The following is a 21,257-nucleotide window of genomic DNA, read 5'->3' on the forward strand; positions in this document are numbered from 1 at the left end:
TCTGAAATGTTCCAGGTGAGTCTTAGGGGCCTTAGCTTTATGTTTCCAAAGAAGGAAAACTCTTTTCTACCTAGAAAGGGCCTGGAAGTTTAGGGAGCTAAGGACAATTTCAATCAATGGGCAAAAAGTGTGGGTTTACATATAAAATAAATAAACAACAAGGATTTATTGTATAGCACAGGGAACTATATTCAATATCTTTTTTTTCTTTTTGATGTGGACCATTTTTAAAATCTTTATTGAATTTGTTACAATATTGCTTCTGCTTTATGTTTTGGTTTTTTGGCCCTGAGGCATGTGGGATCTTAGCTCCCTGACCAGGGATTGAACCTGCACCCCCTGCACTGGAAGGTGAAGTCTTAACCACTGGACCACCAGGGAAGTCTCTTCAATATCTTATAATAAAGTATAATGGAAAAGAATAGAAAAAAATATATAGATATCTACATATATATGTATATGTATAATCAAATCACTTTGCTGTAGACATGAAACTAACACAATATTGTACATCAACTATACTTTAAAAAATTTTTTTTGGATTTTTTAACTGTGGGTTTAAATTTGAATCTGGTCTGTAGTCTAGTTAATGATATTGTACAATTTTAACTTCCTGGCTTTGGTATTGTACTATATTACATAAGATTTTACCATTGAAGGAAGCTGAATGAAGGGGACACAGGACTCACTGTATTATTTTTGTAATTTTCTGTGAGTTGATAATGATTTCAAAATAAAAATTAAACAAAAAAGAAGGATATAAGGCATAATCTGAAGGGACCTAAGTCCCAAGAGGGAGGAAATGAAGAGTAATGCACATTGTGAGACGAAATGGGAGGGTGCGTGTGGTTCAGGGAGATGGTCCATGACTGTTTCCAAGTGACTGGGGCCTTGAGGGCTGTCCTTCAGATCTCTGTGGATGTAATGCATAGGAAGCTTACTCTGTGAAGCTCATTAAATGTAGAACCAAAGCTCCTTGTGGACAGCAACTTTTTGCCTGCTTGGATGACTGCTGAATCTTCAGCATTTAGGACATTCAATATTTGGTGCATATAGGTTCTCTTTGGTTGAATGAATGAATGAATGATATCTCAGGGACTAATACCATGGATAGGTTTGAAAGGGTTATTTATCTACTTATTCCTCAGCTTATTTTTCAGGAACTCAAACTTACCCAATATGACCATTATTCTCTCAAGAAAGATGAATAAATGACTTCTGGAGACCATCCTCAATGTTTTAGAGAAAGAATAGAAAATAATTTTTGTGGGGGAATAACAGTTTGCTTAGGAAGTAAAAGAGATGCCCTATTTTTAATGGGGCTCTAGTGTTCCTAAAAAGCTCTCTAATAAAACTTTTTTAAAAAAATTCTTTCTTTCTTTATTTATGGCTGCATTGGGTCTTCGTTGCTGTGCACGGGCTTTCTGTAGCTGCGGTGAGCAGGGGCTACTCTTCGTTGCAGCACACGGGATTCTCATTGCAGTGGCTTCTCTTGTTGTGGAGCATGGGCTCTAGGCACGTGGGCTTCAGTAGTTGTGGCACACGGGTTCCTCACTGCAGTGGCTTCTCTTGTTGTGGAGCATGGGCTCTAGGCACGTGGGCTTCAGTAGTTGTGGCACGTGAGCTCAGTAGTTGTGGCTCGCGGGCTCTGGAGCAGAGGCTCAGTAGTTGTGGCGCACAGGCTTAGTGGCTCCATGGCATGTGGGATCTTCCTGGACCAGGGCTCGAACCCATGTCCCCTGCATTGGAAGGCAGATATTTAACCACTGCACCACCAGGGAAGTCCCTCTAATAAAACTTTGATTTCCTATTTAAAAGAGAAAGCCACACAACACTATCTAGAAACATCTTAGCTCTTTACTGGGGGGGATAAAATAATAGCTACCATTTATTGAGCACTTGTGTGACCTGGCATTGTGATAAATAATTACATACATCATTTTATTTAATTTTCCCAACAACCCTCTGCAGTTATTAACTCTGTTTTACAAGTTAAGAAAATTAGACACAGAAAGGTTATGCAAACTCTGGTCACATCGCTGAAATGTTGAGGAGCCAAGTTTAGGTGCAGTCTGATTCCAAAGCCTGGACTGTAAAAAAAATTTTTTTTCTATTAAAGAGTAATTTACATACAGAATAATTCATCACTTTTAGTGCCAAGTTCTGTGAATTTGGAGTAATACGTGCAATAGGATAACTACCACCACAATCAAAACGTAGAATATTTCCATCACTCCAGAAAGTTCTCTCATGCCGCTTTGTAGTCAACCCCTCCTCACACACCTAGCCTCTGGCAACCACTGATCTTGCCTCTATAATTTTGCCTTTTCCCGAATGTCATATAAATAGAATCATAGAATGTTTACCTTCTGAAGCCTGGCTTCTTTTACTTACTATAATGCATCTGTGAGCTTCATCCATGTTGTCTCATGTGTCCTAGTTCCTTCTATTGCTGAATAGTACCCACTGTATAGATGTATTAGAGTTTGTGTGTCCATTCACTAGTTAAAGGACATTCAGGTTATTTCTATATTTTAGCACTTATAAACAAAGCTGCTAAAAACACTCACATTTAGGTTTTTGTGTGAACATAGTTTTCGTTTTTCTAGGTTAGGCTTAGGAGTAGATTGCTGGCTCAAATGGTAAATGTATGTTTTATTTTATAAGAAATCCTGCACTTATGACCACTGTAGTGGTTCAAGTCATTCTCCTATAACCGTTTTGGAAGGAGCTAATCAGACCAGTAATTGACAAGTTGGAGGCAGATAGATTAAATGCTGAACTCCAGAAACCTGGCTATAAATCTTATATCTTATTATATTGTGCCTTCTTCAAAGGAGTAATAATAAAAGAATCAATCCCTGTGGATGCTTTGTAGACGAAATTGAAAAATATATTGATGAAGTTTCCTAAATGATGCATCTCTATTGACCCCCAGCCCCCCGGTGCTGGTTTTTTTTTTTTAGAAATAAACATTTAATATTCTACGGACTAGTTTACATTAGAGTACATCAGCATGGGAAGAAAAATCATGTAGTCATTTTAAAAGATTATCATGAATACTATAGAAACACGGGAAAATGCTTTTGACATGTTAAGTGAAAAACAGCAGAACCCAAAGCAATATGTGTACCATTATCTAGAGCTTGATGTGAGAGGGCGCACAGGCTTGGAACACACAGTACCCAGTTCTAGCGCTGCCTGCAACTTAGGAGCTGTGAGACCACAGGCAGGCTTTACCTCTGTTTTTGGTTTGGGTTTTGTTTGTTTGTTTGTTTGTTTTAAGATAAAAGGGAGACAATAAAATTGACCTTACAGGGTGACTAAAAGTTTTCAAATACCTGACACAGAGCTGAAGTTCAACTCCCCCCCAACACTCCCACCATGTATGAACCATAACTCTGGATGAAATTAGGTTTCTTCAACAGAAAAAAGAAGCACCCTCAAGACTTAAGATGAGCTTCTTGAAGGCAGAGACTGTGTCTTGCTGACTGCTGTGTCCCCAGACCTCAATAAAAGCAGGATGAAGGTGAAGGGATGATGGGTCGTTTATTACTACCACTGTCTACAGTTGTTAAAAAGGCAGTCCAGTGAATAATCTGTCCAGTGAATAAATTTATATTATGTAACTGCTCATGAGGGGGTTGGCTGGCACAGGACAGGAGGAAAGAGTGGCATTCCTGCAGGACCGGTCTCTTTACAAGAGATGCTACAGGGCTATGTTTACAGTTGTTCTCTTTTCAAAGTTATTTCTTTCCTGTTCTTGAATAAGTTATGAAAAATAATAAATTAGAAGTGATGTATAAAACAATGAAAATCCAAAGAAAACTAAAAGAAAGATGATAATGAAAAATCAAATACTAGGGTGAAATGAGAAAGAGGAAATAAAAATATAAAGTGATAGAAAACTAGGAAAAATAAACTAGAAGGAAAATAAACAATAATTCAAGAGTACAATGAACACACATTATTGTTCTAAATAGGAAAACTGATAAGTTATTTTTAGGGACTCTGGGAGGTTAAGGAATAAAGCCAGATTTAATTTTTATTGCAATAAGGAAGCAGACCAAGCTGAAAGTTTACCACACTTGTATTATTTTGGCATTTTGCCATACTTACCTTCTCCATGGCTTGGGGTTCCCTACACATACTACTTGGGCAGGGCTCCTCCAGACTGAGCTCAGGGCACAGGAGAGACCCCTGAGCTCTCCCAGAAGATTCTGTTCACCTTTAGTATTTCTCTCATTTTAAGGTATTTGTGTTGCAGATAATATGCTGTGTCCACTTAGCATTTGTTAAATTAGGCAACATATCTCACCTATTTGGACCCTGTGAGCTTTCACATTCATTTGGGAATATAATCACAACATATCAGGAGCAGTATGTCTAGACATACTGCTCCTTGGTCCAAACGGAAGGCTGTGAGAGTCATGGACTTTTGAGTCAGATAAATGTGGATTTAAAGTATAGCTCCACTACTAACTGCACTGTAATTTTGAGCTGGAGCTTGGTAATATGGAGCAGAGATCCACCCAGGCTAGCTCAAGTCAAGAGCATTTATAGTAGATTTGTATCGAAGTGAATCTCAGGGGAAAACCAGGGGCATAAACCACATGGTGCTGGGTCTTGTTGAACCTGAAACTGGAGCTGTGCTGGATTGGTGTAGCTCAAGAGACCCCTGTGGCTTGTGGACCTGTTATCTTATAGTTAATGTGACTCTGGTCCATTTCCCAAGTCTGCTCTAAGTACAATACGTCTCTGACTTCTCATTGATTAAGATTATCCCCATTCCCTTCCAGTTGTTCTAAAAGGAATGATCAGGTTGGCCCAGGTCATTTTGTGTTTCACAGCAGTCCATAAGCCAGGGGTTGTTGGCCAGTCTGTGGCTGCTCTTTCCCTTTATCCATCCTTGGTCTAATCATCCATGGCCAGACAAAGAGGGTCAGGGCGAAGCAAGACCATGTGACACAAAATACGGCCCCACAGCCTGCAACAGCTCTGGGACTGGTTGATAGAAGGGTCTGTGGCCACACAGTTAATACAATATGTCTGGTACTTTGAGCCTCAGTTTCCTCATCTGGAAAATCAACATACTGACTTCTTGTTTCTGTTGTGTCATAGGAGGAGCTTGGAAGTTGCCGCTCTGTTGTAACAAGTAAAAAGCTGAACAAACTGAAAGGTCTACAACTCTTCTTACATCCGTAACAGAAATGAGGTCACAGGGCAAACTTCTGCCCGCCACACTGGAGGTACAGACAGGTAGATACAGAGAACCACAACTTATCTGAGCAGAAACCCAGAGCAGACAGGTCACAGACTAGGAGAACATATTTGCAAAAGACATATTTGATAACGGGCTGTTATCCAAAATATACAAAGAATTCTTAAAATTCAACAGTAAGAAAACAACCAATCTGATTGAGAATTAGACTAAAGACCTTAACAGATACCTCACCAAAGAAGATATAGAAAGATGAAAAATTAGCATATGAAAAAATTCTCCACATCATATGTCATCAGGGAGAAATGCAAATTAAAACAACGAGATACCACTCCATGCCTATTAGAATGGCTAAAATCCAGAACACTGGCAATACCAAATGCTGGTGGGATGTGGAGCAACAGGAACTCTCATTTGTTACTGGTGGGAATGCAAAATCGTGTATCCACTTTGAAAGACAGTTTGCTAGTGTCTTACAAAACTGAGCATACTCTTACCATATGATCCAGCAATAACACTCCTTGGTATTTACTAAAAGGGATTGAAAACTTATGTACACCCAAAATCCTGCACATGGATATTTATTGCAGCTTTATTCATAATTGTCAAAACTTGGAAGCAACCAAGATGTCCTTCAGTAGGTGAAAGGATAAATAAACTGTGCTACATCCAGACCATGGAATATTATTCTGTGCTAAAAAAGAAATGAGCTATCAAGCCATGAATAGACATAGAGGAAACTTAAATGCATATTACTGAATAAAAGAAGCCATTCTGAAAAGGCTACATACCGTATGAGTCCAACTATATGACATTCTGGAAAAGGCAAAACTAAGGCAACAGTAAAAAGATCAGTGGTTTCCAGGGGTTAGGGAGGAAAGAAGGATGATTAGGCAGAGCACAGAGGATTTTTAGGGCAGTAAAACTATTCTTTATGATACTATAATAGTGGCTACATATCATTATACATTTGTACAAACCCACAGAATATACAACACCAAGAGTGAACCTTAAGGTAAACTATGGCCTTGAGGCAATAATGATGTGTCAATGTAGGTTCGTCAGTTGTAACGAAAGTACCATTCTGGTGGGGATGTTGATAATGTGGGAGGCTATTCATGTGTGGGGCAGGGGATATATGGGAAATTTATGTACCTTCCACTAAATTTTGCTATGAACCTAAAACTACTCAAAAAAACCAAAAAAAGTCTACTTGAAAAGTAACCCTAGCAGATCAGAAAACTATATATAATTCCACTATTCAAGAGGCAGTAGAGCTTCATGGATAAGAGCAAAGTCTCTTGTACCAGATTATCTGGATTTGGCCTTGACTGTGCAGTTTACTGGATGCAAAACGTTGAGCACTTTCCTAACTTCTTCCTACTTCGGCTTCCTCATTTATAAAACAGGGTACTAAAAACATTGTTGTTGGTTATTATTGAGTGAATATATATGAACTGCTTAGAATAATGCCATTTAAAGTTTGGCTGTTATTGTTATTTCCTTTCAGAATCATTGTGAAGATTAAATGACACATAATAAGCAAAAGCACCCAGGATACAGTAAGTGCGCAGTAGAGGTTCACGTCCAAATAAACTGCCTGCCTGCAAAGCTTTGTCTTAGGCTCTGCTTTCAAGGGAATCCAGATTCAACCAAGCACCTACTATGTGCCATCACTGTGCTTTCATGAAAGAGAAGCTAAAGAAATGACAACCTAATAGAAACACGCAGTGCTCTACTCCAAAGACCTTGACTCCAGAATAAAGTGTTGTCTTAATCACAGCTTTAGTTCTTCAAACCTTGACTTTAGGATTAATAGCTCACAGCTCTATGTTCAGAGAAATATGGTACATCCACCATTAATAAAGTGAAGCTTCCTTTGGCACAATTATTTGGAAAGTCCCAAATATAGTTGATGTGGATAGACGTCACTACACTGGCAAATGGGAACCCATCAAGTATCTACAAATAAAAGGTATGACAGGCAAAGTGGGAGAATGAGGGAATGCTGACTTCTCTCCTTCAAAAACCCAGGAGTTCGGCAAATTCCCAAATCAGTGGCACTTGCTCAGTAAACTCTGCAGACTTGAATTTAATCTGAGAGTATTTCCACTTCTGCACGCCATATTATTTTGTGCGTGTGTGTGTATTTACATAATATTCTAATTTTAATTGAAGTATGGTTGATTTACAATGTTGTGTTACTTTCAGGTGTACAGCAAAGTGATTCAGTTATATACATGGGAAAAGAGTCTAAAAAAGAGTGGATGTGTGTATGGTATGTATAGCTGATTCACTTCGCTGTACAGCAGAATCTAACACAGCATTGTAAATCAACTGTACTCCAATAAAAATTAATTAAAAAAAACCAAATCCAGTGAGAAAAAAATGTTAACTATATATATATATATATATATATTCTTTTTCAGATTCTTTTCTCCTATAGGTTATTACAAAATATGGAGTATAAGTCCCTGTGCTATACAGTAGGTCCTTGTTGCTTATCTATTTTATATATACTAGTGTGTATATGTTAATCCCAAACTCCTAAATTATCCCTCCCCTCCCCTTTCCCTTTGGTAACCATAAATTTGTTTTCTACCTCTGGGGTCTATTTCTGTTTTGTAATTGAGTTCATTTGTGTTTCCTGTTTCGTAATTAAGTTCATTTGTATCTTTTTCTTTAGATTCCACATATAAGTGACATACTAAGTGAAGTAAGCCAGACAGAAAAAGACAAATATTTGTCTAAACGCCATATTTTTTTTTCTCTCCTCTGTCAAGTGACCAGTGGTGAATCGATGTGTTGTCACTCTCAACAGCTAACGGAAGTGTCTGTCAACTCCCCACGCCAAACAACTCAAAAATAGTCAAGGGCTTAGCACAGGCTCTAAACGCAGAGGCCTGTGCTAGGATGGTCGGCACTGGGCAGGCAGTATGTCACTCAGTCTTGGAGCTCCTTCTTGCTCAGCAGTACAGTCACAATCAGAGGAGTCCCTAGGGGTGCTACAAGATGAATTACCGTCAGAAGCCCTCTGGCTTCCCAAGCAAACTGACCTGTGTGTCAGGCTGAAGGCACGGATCGGGAACTGAGCAGGAGGTTTCACTCCCAGGATACCCTGCTCCTTAGAGTCAAATTCACAAGCTGCCCATGCAATGCCATCAATCCCACTGCTTCCTATTTCATGCTATAGAATGAGCCCACATAAGATGCCTGTACTTGGGAGAGCAAGTAGTTTCCCAGCCTGAAGAAGGGCTGCCAGAAAACCACCCAGCGGTAAAGGAGGGAAGACCCATGTCTGATAGGGCACGCGCTGCCCTCTCTCTGTCCTGGCCCACGTGGGGTGAGGCCTCTGTGTCCCAGTAGAACTAAGGGTCTCCTGTACTTGCCTTCAGTGCTGCCCTTGGGACCACTTGGTAGTCTAGAAAGACAGAGTGCTGGTCCAGCAGGCTCAGGAGTATCCCTCTGTGGTAGCTCCTGTGGGGTGGACTCATTTATTAAGTGGCAGTCAAAACACTTGGGTAAGCTGAGCAGGGTCCCTAGTCTGCCATCACTGCTTGACCTTCCACCTACCTGACCTTCTAGTCTTTGATTGCCTGGAGCAATGTTACCCTACTTCTCACACGCTCTACCACGAGACCTGGCCGGTCTCTCACATACGATTGTGTTGTTGAACACTGTGTAAAGAGGCCCTACAGAAAGGACACACAGGGCTGAAACACAGCCCCAGAGTTCCCAGCCAAGACTGCTTCCACCCGGCGACATTGTCACCTTCCAAAGGCTTCATGGCCATGGGGTTCTTCATGTATTCAGGCAACACCTTTACCTCTGCTTTGCCTGGCCCGTCAAGCCCTGCCCTCCTCACCAGCCCCCACTCCTGACCCAGACAGCCAGAGACAGGGAGTCAGGTCTGTGGTAGGAGTACCACCCTCCCCCATAACCACAGCCAGCCCCTCCACTGCACAGGAGAGAGGGTGACATGAGAACCCTCCTTCAAGAAAATTGTGTTGGATTTCTACTTTTAGCCTATATTCACATTCCAACTTTGTCTCCTTTTCTTTTTCTAACTTATTCAACACTATATTTTTCCACTTTATTCAACACTACTGAACTCATGTTACAGACAAAGATCTCAGTGGGGCCCTATGAGTAACACAAAGATGGAGAAAGTAGATGCAGTGCCCTAGGAACTCACCAACTGATATTTCTGAAAAGTTAAATAAAAATGCATCTTTTTCCACATCACTAAACCTGATTTGGAAGCTGATTTATTCGAATGGACTAGAGTTTGAGGTCAGCTATGAATCAATCAGGTTCTTGAACACCTGAATTGATTTTCTATGAAGAAAGAGAAATCTTGGCACTACAAGGCCAACTGAATTACACAGAATAAATTTTAAGTTGTCTGATTTTTATTCATCTAAACATAGCAAAATGTTACCAGAATTTTGAAAGGGTGGAATAACCTGGAAACAGGAAAATATGCAAAGGACAAAAAATTAAAAGGGGAAAAGGGATGCGTGGGATTTTCAGGATCTCCATTCTCCTGTGATAAAGGTCTATTGACATACAAATGAATCCTACCTACGTAAGGTAGGATTAACAGCTTAACAACAAAAACAAAAAAGATAAGTATGATGTTTAACTGTAAAAGCCCCAGTATATTATAGGACCCCTCACCCTGAACTGTTTTCCGTTTCAGACCACAGGCAGCGCCAAGCGGTCTGCCCTTCCACATCACACGTATCCCTGCTGTGCGCATCTTGGCTCACAGTCACCAAGCTGGATCAGAGCTGACTGATGTGACATTATCTGCTTCATCTCAGATTTTAGGGCGCTTACATTCTCTCTTGGGATGAGCAATGGGCTCTATGTGTTGATTTCAGTTTGCAAAGAAAGAAACCTCTTGTGTCTCCATGCTGGGCCTGACCTCACAGATGTTTACCCATGAGTTTACTCAGGAGGTCAGCAGGCCTCCAGCCTCCTCCTACTGCTTGTTTGTATGGGACCACCCAGAATGTCCTTTTTTAAAAAAATTTAATTTAATTTATTTTTTTTTTATACAACAGGTTCTTACTAGTTATCCATTTTATACATATTAGTGTATATAAGTCAATCCCAATCTCCCAATTCATCCCACAACCACCCCCCAAGAATGTCCTTTTATGACCAGAACATCACTCATTGTGTTTCATCTTCCCAACGTAAATTCTGCCAATTTAGTGATCATGTGTATGAGTTGGTGCGGAACACTCCTACGTATTTTGGCACCACTCCCATAGTCTCCTGTGCCTGTTGCCACAGAACAGTTTTTAAATTAATGATGTATCTGCTGCCCCTCCTTTCTTTACCTGTAGCAAGACCAAACTTGAGCTAGTACTTTTGAAGTAAAATTCGGAAGAATAACAGGTCTCATTTAATTGCGTTTGATTTAAATACACACACACATATACACACACACACACACACGCAGAAGCCAGGTGTGTCTAGCATTTATCTCTCTGGAGTTGACAGGTTTCAGTAATGCTCTCAGTCTGAGGACATCTCACAAATAACACATTACCTCCACCTTCCGGATACCCTGCAGCTTTGTGATTTATTATCTAGCCTTGCCTTTCTCACCTGTTCCAATCCCTCTTTTGAGTCCTGGCCATGAAGAGATTTCATTGTTAGGATATGTGATGCATAAAATTAAGAGCAGCAACTCTCTTCTCTTTTATGAGCAGGTTTGGTGGTACTTAAATGCCCAAGGCCAGATACCTTTGATTTTAGAGGGAGGCATAGTGATAACTAGAAAGGTCAAGAGGAGGCCTAGCGGAGTGCCTGGAGCTGCAGGGTTTCTGCTCTGCACCCTGAAGACTGCTGCTCAGGGCTCTGTACACCTCCTCCCTGGGCCCCAGCAGGAGGCACAGGTCAAGAGTTCAGATTCTGCATGTTTTTCCCAAGGACTAAATACACCGCAGTCATCATCTCAACTTTCAGCTGAAGGATAGGGGGAGTTGATTTTTCCATGGTAGAAATGGTTCTTTGAAATGTCAGCAGTGGGGAATTGATCGACTAAATTGTGGTATATCCACCTGATGGACTACTATTCAGGCTTTGAAAATGAAAATTTTAAGACTATGAAGTCACCTGGGAAATGTTTATGATAAAATGTTAGTATAAAAATAAAAATGCCTAATTTCATCAACACTGTGATTGCAGCCAGTAGGAAGGAATGTGGAAAAGACATTTTTTTTTAAAATTAATTAATTAATTAATTTATTTTTGGCTGTGTTGGGTCTTCGTTTCTGTGCAAGGGCTTTCTCTAGTTGCGGCGAGCGGGGGCCACTCTTCATCGCGGTGCACGGGCCTCTCACTATCGCGGCCTCTCGTTGCGGAGCACAGGCTCCAGACGCGCAGGCTCAGTAGTTGTGGCTCACGGGCCCAGTTGCTCCGCGGCATGTGAGATCTTCCCAGACCAGGGCTCAAACCCGTGTCCCCTGCATTGGCAGGCGGATTCTCAACCACTGCACCACCAGGGAAGCCCGAAAAGACAATTTTTTAATGGGCAATTTGTTATATGGGTGGAACTGGGGATTTGTTTCTTTTAATATATTTGCAATTTTTGATCTAATATGATTGCATTGCTTTTAAAAATGGAACCTAGTCATGAATGATTTTGAACCTAGTCTTTAATGATTATATCATTAAATACTTCTTTTTTCCAAAAATGCTGTGTATTGGATGGAAGGGTAAGATCCCTGAGTAATGTAACCCCTTTCCACTCCCTGTTTCTCTCTCTTCTTTTTAATCTCCAGAACCTTTAAGCAAGATGAGCTAATGAAGTATCATAACTCCAGAGAATTTACAAGAGAATCTTTGAAGTGCAAACATAGCAGATCAGAACTATCATATTAAAATTTCTTATAAAAGTAAACAAAAAGAACTCTTTTGTGTTCTTTCAAGTAGTGTTGACTTTTCAAATAAATTTTATTTGTTTAGAACAGCATCAGATTTACAGAAAAATTGGAAAAATAGGATATAGAGTTCTAATATACTCTGTAACCAGTTTTCCCTGTTATTAACATCATACATTAGCATGGTATATGGCATATTTGAATTATTGAACTGATATTGATAGATCATTATTAATGAAAGTCCATACTTTATTCGTATTTCCTTAGTTTTTACCTGTTGTCCTTTTTCTGTTCCAGGATTCCATCCAGGACACCACATTACATTTAGTTATCATGTTTCCTTAGGCTCTCATGGCTGTGACACTTTCTCAGACTTCCCTTGTTTTTGATGACCTTGGCTGTTTTGAGGAATATTGGTTAGGTATTTCCTAGAATGTTCCTCCAGGGTGATGAATTGTCTGTTGTCTCTCTTGTCATTAGTCTAGGGTTATGAGTTTTGGGGAAAGACCACAAAGATAAAGTGTCATTGTCACCATATCATCATATCAAGGGTACAGACTATTAACATGACTTATTCTGTTGATGTTGACCTTGACCACCTGGCTGTGAAAGTGAAAGATGCTTTTAAAGCATTTACCAACTTGAGTATCTGCCAAGGAAAAGAGTTAAAGTAAACATGGCAAAAAACCCCAGAACAAAACCATAAACAACAAACAAACAAACATGACAAGGCTTTGTTGACTACCAGGATTTATTAAGAAAACATCACTCTTGGGCTTCCCTGGTGGCGCAGTGGTTGAGAGTCTGCCTGCCGATGCAGGGGACACGGGTTCGAGCCCTGGTCTGGGAGGATCCCACATGCCGCGGAGCAGCTGGGCCCGTGAGCCACAACTACTGAGCCTGCGCGTCTGGAGCCTGTGCTCCGCAACAAGAGAGGCCGTGACAGTGAGAGGCCCGCGCACCGCGATGAAGAGTGGCCCCCGCTCGCCGCAACTGGAGAAAGCCCTCGCACAGAAACAAAGACCCAACACAGCCAAAAATAAATAAATAAATAAATAAAAATAAATTTATATATATAAAAAAAAAGTATCTAGAAAAGAAAACATCACTCTTCACATGAGCCTGTCTTCTCTTCCCCATCTGCTCCAGCCCTCCCTGCCTTGGCACCTATATGTGCTTTTATTTATATCTTAGTGAGATATTCATATTTATATCATTTCAGAGATTAAAATGCCACAGACCCTATAGAAGCCTCTCGTGTAGAGTTTTGTGCCATGAAGACATAAGCCTACTTTTATGTAAAGGGGGATATTGTACACATAAAGACATCTTTCTTTCATGCTGACAAAATGACTACATTTCATAGAGTTGTCAAATCAAAAATGTGCTACTGTGTTGAGGGCCAACCACCTGAACCTCTGTAGATCTGGGGCAGGTGAGGGAGGTAGGGGTAAGATTTGCAGTGAAGGGAGCTACTGGGGAGCAAAGGCTTTTAAGTAGCCTCACTTTCCACCTCACATTGTCATTTTCCCCTATAGCTGACTCACTGAAGTTACTTAATAAAGATGTTGAATGAATAACTGAATATTTGAATAAAGAGCTGAGAGGATATAAAAAGTGAAGTGTCCTAGAGATATGGCTCACTGACAGCACGACTGAAGGCCTTTCTAAGGAATGGATTCCATCCATGGCCTTTGCTCCATGAAGTCTTTGCTCATTCTGTCAACTGCACCCACGCCTCCACTCCAACACACACACAGAGATTGGACAAGCCTGACCCAAGAGTCTTTCCCTTGGCAATTCAGAATAAGAAAAAAAGGAATGAATTGCCAGCAAGAAAGTTTACTGGAGTTGTCAAATTGCCACAGGCTTGAGAAAGCCAAATCCATGTGCAAGATGAAATTATGAAGTGGCCTGAAGAAGAGAGAAAAAGCTGGTCGGGAAAGAATGACCTTGAGAGAATCTGAGTCAGAGAGAGGCCAGGAAAGGGGACGTGAAAGGGACCAAAGGAAAAAGATCAGTGCTTAAAACCAGGTAACATCCAGGTCCTTGTGGCTGCGATCCATTCTAATTTGTGTGAAAACTTCAAATAATACCCACGTCTCTTCCCTAAAGTCAAGTGAGTCTCTGTTCCTTAGGGTTCAAAGAGCATTGATGAAAACAGTACGATTCTGTAGACCCCTGGTCCAGTAACAACCTATTAGGAGATTTTTCAAATTTGTACAATTTTCCTTGCCAAAAAACCCCCCTATTTTTAATGTCTTATAACTGTGTATCTTACAGTCAAAATTCCCAGTTTACTGTTTCCTAAAAGGTTTATTTAGACATAGTGCAGGAAAGAGGAAGAAGATGGAAAGCAAACAATGGCCACACCCTGCCTTTCCCAAAGCTGACCTAGAGCTCTTTTCCCAGGCCACACCCACATTCTTCCACCTCCTTCTGGATGGAGCCCATTGCAAAGCTTTGAAGTCCAATTTGCAAATACACCTGGGTGATGCAAAAATCTGCTTGCTCCCGGAAGATACTGGGCTGCTACCTTTAGTCATAGTAAAGACATGCCTCTTTCCCATTGTTGATGATGTTTTTATGAGATTGGTTATGTTATGCACTTGTTGAGTAATAATAACACTGCATTTGTTATTTTATAACATGACCGAAGAGGGTATTAAAACATGCCACGAGTGTTATGTACAGCAACAGATTTATGAAACATTAATTAAAAGATGATTGTTATTTAGACCAACAAAATCTTTAAATAAAAATATTTGAATAATTATGCTTCCCTTGAATGTAGTCTCTGCTTCTTTTCCATAGTAATTTATTTGTTCCCGTTAAAGTACATTTATTGATACTTTCTTGGAGTTCAACTTTCTAATTTAGGAACCGTTTTTAAAAAAGTAACATTTAAAAGTATAAATGTGATGTCTTCAATTAATTTTTAAAAAACAACAGTTCTTTTTAGTAATGGACAAAATATGGTACTTTCTGTGCTTCATGAATTTGCTGAGTATGAAAATTTGAAAAGATTTTATTACTACAGTTGATCCTCAAAAAACAGGGGGGGTTAATCTGAATACAACTTATAGTCACCCTCCTTATGCAAGATTCTTTCACATCCACAGATTCAATACTAAGTATTTACTATTGAAAAATAGCCATTTGTAAGTGGAACCCCGCAGTTCAAATGCCTATTGTTCAAAGGTCAACTGTACATCTAAAAGAACAGAACATCTACATGTCTTACCAGGATGACTCCTGGAATGGCCCGTAGTGTTGAATAGAACGTTCACTCGATACTGCACATGGATTTGAAAATGTAGGGAGAGTAGGGTAGCAGCAAAAGAAAATAGGGCCAGGTTTGTGGACTTTGCAAACCATCGAAGTCAACAGCCACTTTGTTTTTTTTTTTTCTTTCTTTTTTTTTAAATTAATTTTTTAAATTGGAGTATATTTGATTTACAATGTTGTATTAGTTTCTGCTGTACAACAAAATGAGTCAGTTATACACGTACATATATCCACTCTTTTTTAGATTCTATTCCCATATAGGTCATTACAGAGTATTGAACAGAGTTCCCTGTGCTATACAGTAGGTTCTTATTAGCTATCTATTTTATATACAGTAGTGTGTATGAGTCAGTCCCAATCTCCCAATTTATCCCCCACCCCTTTTCCCCCTTGGTAACTGTAAGTTTGTTTTCTACATCTGTGACTCAATTTCTGTTTTGTAAATAGGTTCATTTGTACCCTTTTTATAGATTCCACATATAAGCAATATTATATGATATTTGTCTTTCTCTGTCTGACTTACTTCACTCAGTATGACAATCTCTAGGTCCAACCATGTCACTGCATGGCATTATTTTGTTGTTTTTTATGGCTGAGTAATATTCCATTGTATATATGTACCACATCTTCTTTATCCATTCCTCCATTGATGGACATTTAGGTTGCCTCCATGTCCTGGTTATTGTAAATAGTGCTACAATGAACACTGGGGTGCATGTAACCTTTTGAATTATGATTTTCTCTGGATATATGACCAGGAGTGGGATTGCTGGATCATATGGTAGCTCTATTTTTAGTTTTTTAAGGAACCTCCATACTGTTCTCCATAGTGGCTGTACCAATTTACATTTCCACCAACAATGTAGGAGGGTACCCTATTCTCCACACTCTCCAGCATTTACTGTTTGTACATTTTTTGATGATAGCCATTCTGACCAGTGTGAGGTGATACCTCATTGTAGTTCTGATTTACATTTCTCTAATAATTGGTGATGTTGAGCATCTTTTCATGTGCCTCTTGGACATCTGTATGTCTTCTTTGGAGAAATGTCTATTTAGGTCTTCCACCCATTTTTTGACTGGGTTGTTTTTTTTTTTTTGATATTGAGCTGCATGAGCTATTTGTATATTTTGGAGATTAATGCCTTGTCGGTTGCTTCATTTGCAAATATTTTCTCCCATTCTGTAGATTTTCTTTTCATTTTGTTGATGGTGTCCTTTGCTGTGCAACAGCTTTTAAGTTTAATTAGGTCTTATTTGTTTATTTTTGTTTTTATTTTCGTTACCCTCAGAGGTGGATCAAAAAAGATCTTGCTGCGATTTATGTCAGAAAGTGTTCTGCCTATGTTTTCCCCTAAGAGTTTTATAGTGTCCAGTCTTACATTCAGGTCTTTAATCCATTTTGAGTTTATTTTTGTGTATAGTGTTAGAGAATGTTCTAATTTCATTTTTTTACATGCAACTGTCCAGTTTTCCCAGCACCACTTATTGAAGAGTCTGTCTTTTCTCCATTGTATATCCTTGTCTCCTTTGTTATGGATTAGGTGACCATAGGTGTGGTGCGTGGGTTTATCTCTGGGCTTTCTATCCTCAATAACCACTTTGTATTAAATACTTTCATTATGTATTCAATGGTTCCCTTACACGGGGACTGTGAAAATTGAACTTGAGTTATTCCTGTGACCTATAACAGTAGTTCCAACTCCTTTCATCCAGAGAATGTCTTAGTCTGTACTTACTTGGCTACACAAAGATTGACAGATGCTTTATTTACAGGGGGCATGCATAAGGCTACCTATTTGAATTGGTGAGGGTTACACATATTGGGCATTGAAGTCCTAAATGAATAGACCCAGACCCTATAGCTCCTTTCTTAGACGCACACACACACACACACACACATACACACACATGTGTGTATGTGTGTGTGTGTGTGTGTATATGTCTGTGAGAAAAAAATATACACATATTTTCTTGGAAGATGCTAATGGGTTAAAAGCATGTCTTCTCCTTTCCTTGGAAGCTACCCACAGTGCCCGAGATAATGTTGTATCTACAGGCATGCTTCAATGAACATTGTGGTCCCCAAGAGATGATTACACTATTTCTACCCCTATAAGAATACGGAAAGAATAACCAACTTTCTTTTATTTGTTTCAAATCCAGAGGTTGTGTGTTTGTTTCTGTTCCAACTTTTTGTAAAATGCATATTTATGGCTCTCACATCAGGAGCTCCTTCTTTTATTTTCACCTTTTAATTCTTCTGACCATTGCCCTCAAATTATAAAAGTAATGAAGAGTGCTATGAATATTTCTGTGGAAAACAAGATTAAAAAGTCTTGTGAAGCTTTACTTTCACACAAATGGCACTTGTGTTTTCTTCTTTGGTGCTTTGTAGAATTTTCCACCAAAGTAGCTCCAAATGGCAGAAGGTCATGAACACAAACCCAGAAATCCCCAGTCTTCAGCTAAAACTTGAAGCAACCTCCTATAAACTCAATATTTCTTGGATGTCTCCTATTTTTTCTTATTCATTTTTCTTTTTGCCTTATAATAGATGTTCACATTTGAGTTAATATATCAATAATGTCCTCCAAATCTGTATATAAAAGTAGATAATCCCTAGAGATATATCTTGTACTTCCTGTGAGTTGGCTACACATTCACATTGGTGTGTACACTCAAGTTTAAATATGCACTAGGAATAGAAGATGAACTCTTTTGCTATGATTTAAAGAATAAGCTACTTCATTTATGATTTAAAGCATTAATTACATGTGATATAAATATACAAACAGAATTATCAAGTTTATGGCATCCTATAATGAAAGATTATGACTGAATTTTTGTTAAGAAATATGTGATGATCTGTTTTTGTAAGCTTTGCCTAAAAAATTATTAGAAATAATAATAATAAAGTTTTTTTAGTGTAGCTGTCTTGATTTTCCTTCTTGACAGGAAAGAAACATTTTATAGGCCTCAACTGGCTGTCTGATAAAGTCACCTCCGGCAAGATCTAACAGTATTTTGTGTATCTTTCAAAGGCCGCCTGGTGAACTTTGCTAAGCAAGCTGGAAGTAGTAAATGCATCCATTAACCACAAATTTCTCTAGTTGGCCACTCAGGGTTCTTTGCTTTTTCTGGAATCAGGGAATCCATCTCTGGCAAGATGCTCTCTTCACTTTATAAGAATGCAAATCCGATTTGTTCTCTGCAGAACCATGGTCCAAGCCTCCCTTTTCCAGGACCAAAACCAGAAATAATAATATTTTTAAATCATCATAAAGGCAGTACTATGAGTAGTGAAGGGCAGTCTCTGGGGTCAGGTTTGAGTCCTGGCTTTACTCGCCTACCATGTGACCTGTGCATGTCACTTCACCTCCTGTGCTCAGTTTCCTCACCTATAAAATGGAAACATTACTACTTACAATGTCAGGTTGCAAGAATAATTAAATTAGTAAATATATGTAAAGCGCTGTGAACGTCAACTGGTGTTACAAAACAATTGTAAAAATTTATATACATAAATAAAGTTGATCATATATTGAGATTTATTTTATTAAAGGAGTGGCATCAATGCAGGGTTAATTTTAGAGGGTGGAACTCAGGCCCTGCACTCCTATGTGAGTTAGAACAGCAAACATTGACCTGTCATCTGCCACCCCCATCCCCATCTAACTGTGACAACAGTTCACAGCCTGCTATCTCCCCTAACTCTCTGTCCCAAAAGATAAGCCATGAAGCCATTGGAAAGAGGCCATCCATCATGACATCACTTGATATAATTATTCTTTAGAAACTCGGTTGTTAGCCTGAGGTGGATGTGTGCTGGGCAGGGCTGTCAGGAAACAGCTGAACAGGCTTTGTCTTTCTGGCGCTGTCTTGTCTCTGCAGAGTATTGTTCCAGCGTATACATTCTTTTGTTTGTTCCCACATCTGGACTGGCAAACTTTAACCTTTATTAAAGACAATGATGAAGACGCTTATTGACATTGACCTCAGAGACCACCTCTTAATGGAACCACTGGCAATTAATTTTTTTTCCATCACCTTGGTCCCTTATTATCTTTTGGTGATAAACCCAATGTGGGTATTTTTCTTTGTGCTGATAGCTTAGCAACCAGACTTTGGGAACCCATGTTTATATTGTTTACAATAAACCCAGTTAGCTTAGCAACCAGACTTTGGGAACCCATGTTTATACTGTTTACAATAAACCCAGTTTTCAGTTGAATCTACTCCCACTATGGCACGGAGATAATAATTCAGAATGAAAAGGGACTCATTGTGGTTGTAAGAACATGCAACAGAAATAGGTTTCATAAACAAGAACAAAATACAGGTATTGTGTATGTAAAAGAACAATGAGAACAAAGCTCTCTTGATGATGTTGACACACATTGAACCTCTAAAGAGTGAGAAGAATCAGGAACATTCAGAGTTCAAAGAGCCTATTTGGCATGAGAATGGGATTCCCATCTGAGCAGGAGGTCACCATGTGACTGTTTCTGTCCACTGGCTGATTACCTGTCCAAGGTCTGGAAACTGTAAGCCTAGAGAGGTCTTCTCTTAGAGTACTTAAAGCACTTGTTCTTTTCCCACTGAGCTCAGACAGGTAGAAGTGTAACAGAGAATTTATAAAATGGTGGCTGAATGACCCGTCTATTAAAAAGAGAGATGAATGTGCAGTCTTTACAGCAAAGGATCAATGGTTATTAACATTATCAAACACAAATTTATACTGAGCTCCTTGAAGTGTTAGGTCTCTATTATCAAAAGTTAAAGTACATTGGGGGCAATAAGAGGGAAAGGAGCTGCTGAAATCTGCATATTGGAACTTAGGGACTGAGGAGGCAGGTATTTCAAGAGAGTGTTAAAACTAGTATGTGGCAATGAGTACAACTATGGGCTTCATTTCCAGACAGACCAGGGTTCAAATCCTAGCTCTCCTACTTAATGTGTAAGATTTTTCTAGCTTCTTCCAGTCTTGATGTTCTCCTGCATAAAATAAAAAACTTTAGACTATTGTTGTAATGTTTTAAAAAATAACGTATGCAAGGTTCTTGCATGATAGATTTTGAATAAATGATGGTTATTATTTAACTGTTAATTGAAGAGAATGTAAGAATAATATACTTTCTTTAATAATATACTTTGTGATTTGATTTAGTAGCTACAGATATAGGTTACATTTGGTACAACTCTCCTGAATCAATCAGTTAAGAAAGCATTTCTAAAACTTCTACTATGTGCCATATCCTTTGTGGGTATTGCAGCAGAGAAAGGAAAACGCAACAACAAGCAAAGTTAAAACTTATTAGCCTGTGTTCTCATGGGGTTGTATCTGATTTATTTTCAAACTTAAAGATCCTAACATGTAGTGGATATTTATGAATATTTATGGATAAGTAAATGAGCCAATGAATTTATAATTTAAGAAATGGTTTCTGCTCTGAAAGAAGCATACAGTTCAGGAGAGGGAGATACATGTACACAAGTAACAGTAGGGAGAAAGACAGGAAAGGGCATTGTACCCCATCTCCAAGATTTCAACCAAAATGTTGTTTTAAAAGCCTAACCCAGTGTAGTGATTATGCTTGTGAATCCTTCAGGGAAAGCCTGCTAAAATATCAAACCAACATACCTTTATTGATGCCTGCTACAGCCTAAGCCTAGAGCTAGGCTAAGAAACACAGAAATGAATAATGTTTAATTGGGGCTCTTGAGGAACTCATAATGTACTAGAGCTGATACTGCTAAAGTCTTCATATTGTTACACTGAGCTAGACATAAGCTTTACTGGATAGAGGGCTTGCTTTGTATATTTCCAAGTGTAAACAAAATCATGT

General features: G+C 39.1%; 1 protein-coding gene and 1 long non-coding RNA gene across 2 annotated transcripts in view; one reads left to right on the plus strand and one right to left on the minus strand.

Annotated features, from left to right (window-relative positions):
* The window catches only part of LOC309667007, a 361,110-nt gene extending 340,569 nt beyond the window's left edge, over positions 1 to 20,541 (minus strand). Inside the window, exon 1 of the long non-coding RNA XR_014267470.1 lies at positions 10,368 to 20,541. This is a non-coding gene — a long non-coding RNA (uncharacterized lncRNA). The remainder of the gene's footprint in view (positions 1 to 10,367) is intronic.
* Positions 1 to 21,257, plus strand: part of LOC309666897 (uncharacterized protein) — a 232,643-nt gene that overhangs the window by 96,665 nt on the left and 114,721 nt on the right. The window lies entirely within an intron of this gene.

Source organism: Balaenoptera physalus, assembly GCF_965194825.1.
Source record: "Balaenoptera physalus genome assembly, chromosome: 9".
Lineage (NCBI taxonomy): Eukaryota > Metazoa > Chordata > Mammalia > Artiodactyla > Balaenopteridae > Balaenoptera > Balaenoptera physalus.